This window comes from Humulus lupulus, chromosome 9 (assembly GCF_963169125.1).
Source record: "Humulus lupulus chromosome 9, drHumLupu1.1, whole genome shotgun sequence".
In the NCBI taxonomy this organism is placed as follows: Eukaryota; Viridiplantae; Streptophyta; class Magnoliopsida; order Rosales; family Cannabaceae; genus Humulus; species Humulus lupulus.
The window spans coordinates 137574253-137583583 of record NC_084801.1 but is presented as its reverse complement, the minus strand read 5'-3'; the positions used below and the strand labels follow the sequence as shown (position 1 = coordinate 137583583).

The following is a 9331-nucleotide window of genomic DNA, read 5'->3' as shown; positions in this document are numbered from 1 at the left end:
GGGAACTTGATTGCTAGGTGGCGGATAGAGGTTACGGATTCAAATGCCATCAACGCAAGTCGGCCAAAAATTGCATTATATGCATCTGGACATTCGATCACAACGAACTCAAGTAACTTGGAGACAGTTTGGGAGCCTTCTCCCAATGTTACCACTAACTCGATCGTCCCGATGGTTGCTGATCCTTCGCCAAAAAATCTGTACAGAATCATTGAGGTCTCCTTTAGTTCTGTTACAGACAACCCCATTTTTTCCAAGGTGGATCTAAAAAGTAGATTCACAGAACTCCCGTTATCTACTAGTGTCCTCCGTATTCTCCGGTTGGCGAGCTGAACGGTTATGACCAAATGATCATTATGTGGGAACTGGACATGGCTAGCATCTTCTTCTGTAAAAATGATTGGTTGTTTTTCCAATCGCTGTTGTTTTGATAACTGCTGTTCGGGAACGAACTCCACTCCATTATGGGATTTTAGTTCGTTAATGTACCTCTTCTGGACACCTCTGCTCGCGCCTGTCAGATGGGGTCCTCCCGAAATGGTGGCTATATCTCCCCCTATTATCAGAGGAGGGTTGTCTTGATTCGCTTGAGCTCTAGCTTGATTCATTGGATCTTCAGGAGCTAACAGAGGGTTTTCTTTAGCGGGCTTACTAGGGACCATTTAGTTTCAGGCATATTGGGCCAAAGGTCCTGCCCTGATAAGGGTCTCGATCTCATCCTTCAGCTGTCTACAGTCATCAGTGTTATGACTGATATCATTGTGAAATCTGTAGAACTTCGAAGGATCTCTCTTTGCTCTTTGGTTTCTCAGTGGTTCTGGCTTCTTCCATGGAAGGTGAGTAGAATTGGCTAGGAATATGCACTCTGTAGTATCCGTGAGGTCGGTATAGGTTGCGTAAACAGGTTTTAATTTCTCCCCGGACTTATTATTCTTTGTTCCGTTCTGGTCGCCCTCACTATTTCCCTTCCTCTTGTTACTTCCCCCTTGGTTATTCTGGATAACGGTTTGAGCCGTAGATGCAACATCCGTTACCGCTCCAACGGGCTAGGCAGGGATCTGGCTGGTTCCTACGACAGAAGCTAGCGCCTCTTCCAGGTTAACCCATCTTTGAGCTTGTGCCAAGAACTCATACATATTATTAACCCCTTTTCTTTGTAATTCTTGCCACAGGTCGCCTCCAACAAGGATTCCCATTCTCATTTCCATGAGCTTGGAGCTCTCGTAGGCGTCTCTAGCTCGGGCAGCAACATTAGAAAACCTATTTAGATATACTTTCAGCGGCTCACCAGGTTGCTGCTTTACATTGGCTAATGAATCAGCCTTGACCCGAGCTGTCTGGGAAGCCCTGAATGCTCTCTTAAAATCAGCAGAAAACTTCTTCCACGAGCTAATAGAATGCCTCTTGTATTATTTAAACCACTGCCTGGCTAGCACAATCAGAGTTGAGGTGAATAAGATACACCTTAGATCGGGCCCAACATTATGGGCCATCATCATGGTGTTAAACATCCCAAGGTGATCATACAAATCCCCATCTCCGTTAAACTTTGACAAGTGTGGTAATCTAAAGCCCATCGGATATGTGGACGCCACAATATTTGGAGCGAAAATCTCAAGCTCATCCTCTGAATCGCAATCGTCTTTATCTTTTCCAAATAGGAGCTTCTTCATTTGCTCTTCCATCTGAGCTATGATCTGTAAAATCTATATGCAAGTATACATAGTTGTGTCAAGTAATAAAGTCTGTAAAAACAGAGATCGTCCCAGAGAGACTATTAACCAATTACCAATAAATGTTTTTCACTTTCTATTTGGTGATTAAAATTAAGATGAATAATTCTAAACTATGAACTTAATTTAAATAATTGGAAATAGAATAATAAATTAACGAATTAAAAATCAATAATAAAAAGCCTAGGAATTAATTTCATCAACTTTTCATTCTATTAATTTTACTGATCAATTCTAAATCTCTTCTTCCTATTCTAATAGCAGGTTAACATAATCGATTCCTATTCTTTTTCAAGATATAAGATCTCAGCCTATATGCAGGTTTTCTACATCTCTGTGATAAACTTAAACATATAGAAGGCATTAAGCATGGAAACCTAATTACTACACAAGTCATACAGGTACTTTCGTCCAATATGCAACCTATGTCTATATAATGATAGCATATTCAATTCTCATCTTTCGAATTTTGAATCAAAACCATTAAAGCAAGTAAAAAGTGATCAATTATTTACTAGCATTAAACAAACATCATATAGATTAGAATAGAGATGAAGAATCAATAGAACATCATAATAAAATTAAATAGAAATCCAAGTGACTACATTAATCCCTAGATAAAAGATTTAGTTCATAGCTAACATAATGAAAATAAACTTCAAATAATTATTCATAGAAAATAACCTAAAGAATTTAGATGAAGAGAAAAATCTAAAAAGTCAGGAAAAGAAATCTAATTACAGCAGCCTTATCTAAATCTAGGGTTTATAAAACTAAAACAGCCTCCTTAATTCGCAGAATAATGTCCCTTACATAGCTTTCCAATGCTCCCAAGTGAAAAGACCATTTTGTCCTTCAAAAAGTGACTAAGAATCTCAAAACTGCGACGATAGCCCTGTAGCGCTATTTACAAAGTCAAATTCCATCAAAATTTGTTTAACTAGTGCTATTGCTCCAGCAATATAGTGTTGTAGCGCTAGTCTTCTGTTCCTGATAGCGCTGTGGCGCTTGTTTTGTAGCGCTAGGGCACTACTGACATATTCAACAACTTTCAATGTATCCTTTCTAGCGTTGTAGCGCCACTTTGTTAGCGCTATTGACATAATCATTACTCGGACATATTGCTCCCGAAAAATGTGATTTTCTCCAAAATAACTCAATTTTCTTCCACTTTTACTTCATTCCACTCTTTTCACCATCTTAGCATGAAAAACCTGAAACATGAACAAATGAGCATAATTCTGCAATAAAATAGCCTTAAACAAATGAAAACCTTCCTAAAAACTAGACCATAAACGAACCTAAAACTCGTTTAACAAACTCCCCCAAACTAAACCTTTACTCACCCTCGAGTAAAGAATCTAACTAGACTCAAACCTAAATAAAAAAAGTTGACATAACTAACCAATTCCAACATTCAAGATTGCTATGCACATATAATTCTCAGGAAAAACAATCATGCTATTTAAAATATTAATCTAGATTTTAGTCAAAATACTTTACCCTTTCACTGCAATCTATCAACACAAAAGCTCATTTACTCATAACTCGCAAATAAAATAATTGAACCACTTTATGCACAATAAATTCTCACCAACTAACCACGTAACCAAATATTTCCATATGCATGCATTACTTACTATTCTCCATTAATATAAACAAATGCACAAATAAGAATCAATAGGACTTTATAGGATTGTAATAGAAGGCTTAGGTACAGGTAGATAAAGAAACATTTTTAGGCTTAATCATATCACAAGCATTCCAACTAAACAAACTTTCCCAGCAAATTTCAAACCATTTATCCCTTGTTACCCTTTTTTTTCTGTGCAATTATTGAGAATTTTTTTTATATATTACACTCCCCCAAACTTAGATTTTTCAATAGAGTCTGGGAGTGAAATCATTTTGCACTTTCTTTATCTTTTCTTTCTTTAACTTTTTTCAATCACAAGGAATTTTCTGAATAACACATGATACATAACATCCCATTACACATTCACTCCCTTCATATAATAGTTTTCATGCTCATGGTATGGCTCAAAAAGAGTAAATGGCAATCCAATTCACAGCTAGGCTCAAAAGAATGTGTTAACAAGAAAACAGTTATAAGGCTCAAAAGGGTTTACTAAGGATAAAATTTAATAGGGTTAGCTTGAAAGGCACAACCAGTCCAAAAAATTGCCTATATCATTTTCCCAAATGTGCATTGTTTTAAATTTCATCTCAAATAGTAAGCAAACAGGTTCTAGAAATTTTTCAATCTTTTTCAATCCACGATCCAAATTTGACATGCATAAAATAATTCAATTATAACATTCGCAATTTATGAGAAAAAGATCACTAATGTCAACAGATCACAATGAAAAAACAAAGTAATCTAACCAAGCACACAGATTGATTCAGAAGCATATCAACTTTTCCTTTGGATTATACTACATAACAGTCAATCATATTAAAATGGCAATTATCATCAACTTAATTTACACTCTAAAACATGACTCAATACAACTAACTAAAAAAAAACAAACTGAAAAACGCATCAAACAACACTAAAAATAAATCTCTCCCGCAAACTTAAAACCGAACATTGTCCCCAATGTTTAAAGTGCATAAAGAATGAGAAAAGAGACTTACCTGAACTGCCACGTTAGTATGGTGGTTGTGGCAGCTGGGACGAAGATCCATCAAATGGTGTAGATGGCAGAGGTTGTGGTTCTTGAAATCTAGCAAATGACGGAGGCAGAGGTGGAGAGAAAAACAGAGAATACGGTGGATATGGTAGTGGTAGAGCAAAATAATTCTAATCCGCCTCATTTAAAGACCATCGACTCACTAAGTTATTTAAGCGAGCCACATGGTTCACTTCGTATTCGTACTGTTGTCCCACATATTGATTCATCATTTGATGCTGCTGAACCATGTATTGATTTTGTTGGACAAGATAGTCCAACTTATCATTGACATTCTGCATTCTAGGGTCAGTACTACCCCCTAGCAACACCAGTTCAGCATCTTCTTCCGCCTCAGCTTCAACACGGCGTTTACCTTTCTTCCTTGTCTGTGGCACATAAAGAGCAGGTGTAGGATAATCCTTCATTAAAGTAATAGACAAAGGTTGCTGCAATGACTGATAAATATCTGTGACTAACTCAGGCACTCCAGCTTTGTATCATAACATAGTGATTACAGACCCATGGCCTAAACCTCCAGTGGTATGGCCTTTTTCAATGTACTCAATGTTCTCTTTAATCCACGAGCCCACGTTGACAGTCATACCTGTCATTAGTGTATATATCAAAAGTACGCGATCCTTAGTCATGTCAGACACATGACTCACTGGCATAAACCGAGCACATACAAAGAAAGCCCAGAATCTGGCCTCAATATTCAATTGACATGAAGCAATACTCTTGGGTAAGGAACCAGATAAATTCCATGGAGCACCCTCAAAACATAACTTTTCAGCCACAACAGCATAATCTATATATCCTTGTAAAAATCTTGTATATTCCTCCTCTTACTCTTTTATATGCGGCACATTAAACACCTTATTAATTGATTCAGTTATGAAAGGCACCCGCTTGCCTCTAACAAATACTTTATCATTGTGTTTAGCCCTTAAATTCGCATAGAACTCATAAACCAATGATACGTTCGTCTGAGCCACTTTCGTAACAAAGTTGTCCCACTTCCTAGCTGCTAGATTAGCTCTAACCAACTCAAAAATTTGATGATCAAAGGGTTCAGATTGAAATTCTACTTCTCGTTCAAGAATCAATGTTTTTATCACAAACTTCTCATACCGCTCCTGAGCTGAAAAATTGATAAACCGTGTTTCATCAAACTCCTGCTCCGGTGTATCCTCCCTTTGTTGAGATGCAGAAGCTTTGCCTTTACCCTTATTCTTAGACTTCCCATCCTTACTTTTAGGAGCCATAATATCTATGTTCTCAACAACACAAAACCCAAGAAAATTTTGGCAGCACCTCCCCTTAAATTATATACTTTCCTTCTTCAAATCACCCTATAAATCCAATGTCACAGAACACAATACCCAAATACCATAAATCACAGTAGAAAAAATTAATTTCTATCCAAGGAGAAGCAACATGCTAACCCAACCCCAAATGTGGCAAGAATCTAGAAGAAAAATAAATGAAAACACTTACTATCCTTTGAACTGTCCTTCCACGTGCTTGAATGATCAAAGCCCCTTGAAAATTTTGCACCTTCTTCAAGAAATTTGAAACTTTGATTTTTAGGTTTCAGAAAATTTGATTTTTAAATTGATTTTAGGGGAACAAATTGGATCAATGGGAAAAACGGCTGAGATAAGAGAGAAGATGAAGAAGAAAGTTGGAAAATATGGTGGGATTTCTGGGAAGAGGCTGTAATGGAGGATAAACGGTGGTTTGGGGTGTTGGAAGAGAGAAAATATGGAATGGTAGAAGAAATGAGGGTTTGGGAGAAGAAGAAATTCGAAATGAGGGTTTTTAAAAAAAATCTGAGTCTAAGGGCGCTGTAGCGCTACTTAATAGCGTTGTAGCGCTACCTGGCAATTCTGGGCATGTTTGGGTTTGGAAAGAGCGCCGTAGCGCCATTGGAACAGCACTGTAGTGCTATTTGGCAATTCAAGTATCCTTTTTGCCCTGGAAGTAGCACTGTAGCACTACCTTAATGGCGCTATAGTGCTACACGATCTTGCAAAACGTTCAAGCCCTCTGGAAATAGCACTGTAGCACTACAACTTTCAACAATAATTTTTTTTAAGTCTTTTCTTGTAGAACCCTTGCGTTTTTCACAGTTTATAAATTACATCAAAAAAAAAATCCTAATTAAAACTAAAAATAACTAAAACAAAAATCTCTAAAAACATTGTTCCAAACAAATAAAAACAAATAACATAAAGTTAAAATAAAATAAAAATAAAAATAGGAATGCCTCCTAAGAGCGTTGTCTTTAACGTCTTTTAGCTGGACTCAAGTTTTCATTCATATTCAACTTGGATCAAGTCCTCCCTACACGTCCTTGAGAGCCATAGTGTCATGAGTTGGCGCTCGTTTCTTGTGATTAGAAATTGGTGGTACTTTCCCTCTCTCATATAACATTCAAATCCTTTCATTAAAGTATTTTTTTAACCAGTTTCGCCCCTTTCTCATTCCGGTTTTAACTATGGAGCTTTTCTTAGAGGCTTCCAACTTGTTCCCTTCTTGGTTTACCACTTCAACTCTACAACAAATTGGGAATTCTATTGCTGCAAAAACTTTAAATAGAACTTCCTCATTTTGCACTCGCAGCTTTAACTCACCCTTTTGTACATCAATTAAAGCCCTACCAGTCGCTAAGAATGACCTTCCAAGTATTATTGGAATATTTTCATCTTCCTCCATATCTAAAATAATAAAGTCTGCAGGAAAGATGAATTTACCCACTTTTACCAATGCGTCCTCAATCACTCCAAGAGGGTGATTAACTGATCTATCTGCCATTTGCAAAGATATCGTAGTTGGCCGAGCTTCTCCCAAATTCAGCTTTTGAAAGATTGATAGAGGCATCAAATTCACACTGGCCCCTAAATCACATAAAGCCCTTGTTTCTACTAAACCCCCTATAGAACATGGGATATTGAAACTACCAGGTTCTTTAAGCTTTGGAGGTAGTTTCTTCTGAAGTATCGCGCTGCACTCTTCAGTTAATGCAACAATCTCATAATCCTCTAATTTCCTCTTCTTTGACAAAATTTCTTTCATAAACTTCACATAACTTGGCATTTGTTCTAAAGCCTCTACAAAAGGGATGTTAATGTGTAGTTTTCGAAAGATATCCAAAAATTTAGAAAATTGTTTATCAAGATTAGCCTTTCGAAACCATTGAGGATATGGAATTTTTGGTGGAGGCTCAGTGTATTTTGGCTTCTCTTTCTTTGGAAGGTCATCAGTAACATCCTCTTGTGGTGGACTAGGTACAGGTTGATCTTCAATCTTAGTACCCTTGTTTTCTACTGTAGGCCCCTCATATTTAGTCCCACTCCTCAAAGTGACCGCTTGACATTACTCTTTTGGATTCACCACAGTTGAGCTAGGTAAAGCCCCTTGATTACGATCCGCCATTAACTTTGCAAGTTGGCCAACTTGTGTTTCTAAGCTCCGAATGGAGGATCTGGTTTCTGTCATAAATTGGTTCAATGCATCAGCGGATGCCTCTAGTTTAGTCACGTGAGGCGGTGGTTATTGGTGTTGCGGCATTGGTGGCCTTTGAGTATCATAAAAGGGCCTTGGGTTTAGCCCATAAGATGGTCTATGTGGAGGATATTGAGGTGGATTTTGATGATACTATGGTTGAGACCCTTGATTATTATTCGATGACAAATTTGGATGGTTCTTGTATGTTGGAGTATAATTATTAGGGTATGGTTATTATTAGGTTGCCTTGGGAAATTGCCAATGGCTTGAACCTGTTCAAGTGGGATATCATCAACTGAATAAGAACTTGTTGATGGACATTCCTAAAAATGATGAAGGCCTCCACATGTCTCACAACTGATAGGAGCAGGTTGTAGTTGCATTGCTTGAGTTGAACTATTGTTTTGTTGTTGTATTTGTTTTGTTAGCGAAGAAATTTGAGCAGTGAGCATAGCAATTGGATCAACTTCTAGAACTCCTACCACCTTCTTATTTTCTCACTCAGATGGCCAATTATAATTATTCATGACCATTTCCTCTAAAATCTCGTAAGCTTAATTAGCGCTTTTGCTCATAAATGCTCCACCTACCGCTGCATCTATGATAGTTCTTGTATTTCCCCTCAGTCCATTATAGAAAGTATGCACCAACATCCATTTCACTATACCATGATGTGGACAATTTTGTAGGAGCTCTTTAAACCTCTCCCAAGCGTCATATAATGATTCTCCCTCAAAATGACAGAAATTATTCATTTCACCTCTAATCCGTACTAATTTAGTAGGAGGAAAGTACTTCATGAGAAATTTCTAAGCAAGATCTTCCCATGTCAGAATGGAATTGGCTTGCAGCGAAATCAACCAACTTTTAGCTCTATCTCTAAATGAAAACGGAAATAGCCTCAAATGAATGGCATCATTACTTACTCCGTTCATTTTGAAAGTATCGCATAACTCCAAAAAGTTGGTAATATGGAGGTTCGGATCCTCATTAGGTAGCCCCCCAAACTGAACACAATTTTGGACCATTTGAATTATTGAGGGCTTGATCACAAAATTGTTCGCCTCCATAGTAGGTCGGTGAATACTAGAATGTACCCCTATAACAGTAGGGAGTATATAGTCCCTCAGAGGTAAGTTTGCCTCAGCTGCAACATTCTCCACATTACCCTGATTCAGATTGTTGTTAGCGACATTATTGACATTCTGGGCCATCTTTTCAAGTCTTTTATGGTTTCTTTCTCTTTTACAAGTATTCTTTATCTCAGGATCAACAGGTACTAGTATCCTTGACCCCTTACGTCGCATAAAAATAATTCACCTGAAATTATAAAATTTAAAAGCAACTCGATTTAGAAAATGTTAAATGAAAACCAAAGTAGATTGAAAAACAATTATATTTGATATTGATTAT

General features: G+C 37.3%; 1 non-coding gene across 1 annotated transcript; it reads left to right on the top strand.

Moving 5' to 3' along the window:
• Positions 1-8581: 8581 nt before the first annotated feature.
• LOC133802977 (small nucleolar RNA R71) lies at positions 8582-8688 on the top strand. Its single transcript, XR_009877719.1, has one exon. It is a non-coding gene; the product is annotated as a small nucleolar RNA R71 (small nucleolar RNA).
• Positions 8689-9331: the final 643 nt, after the last annotated feature.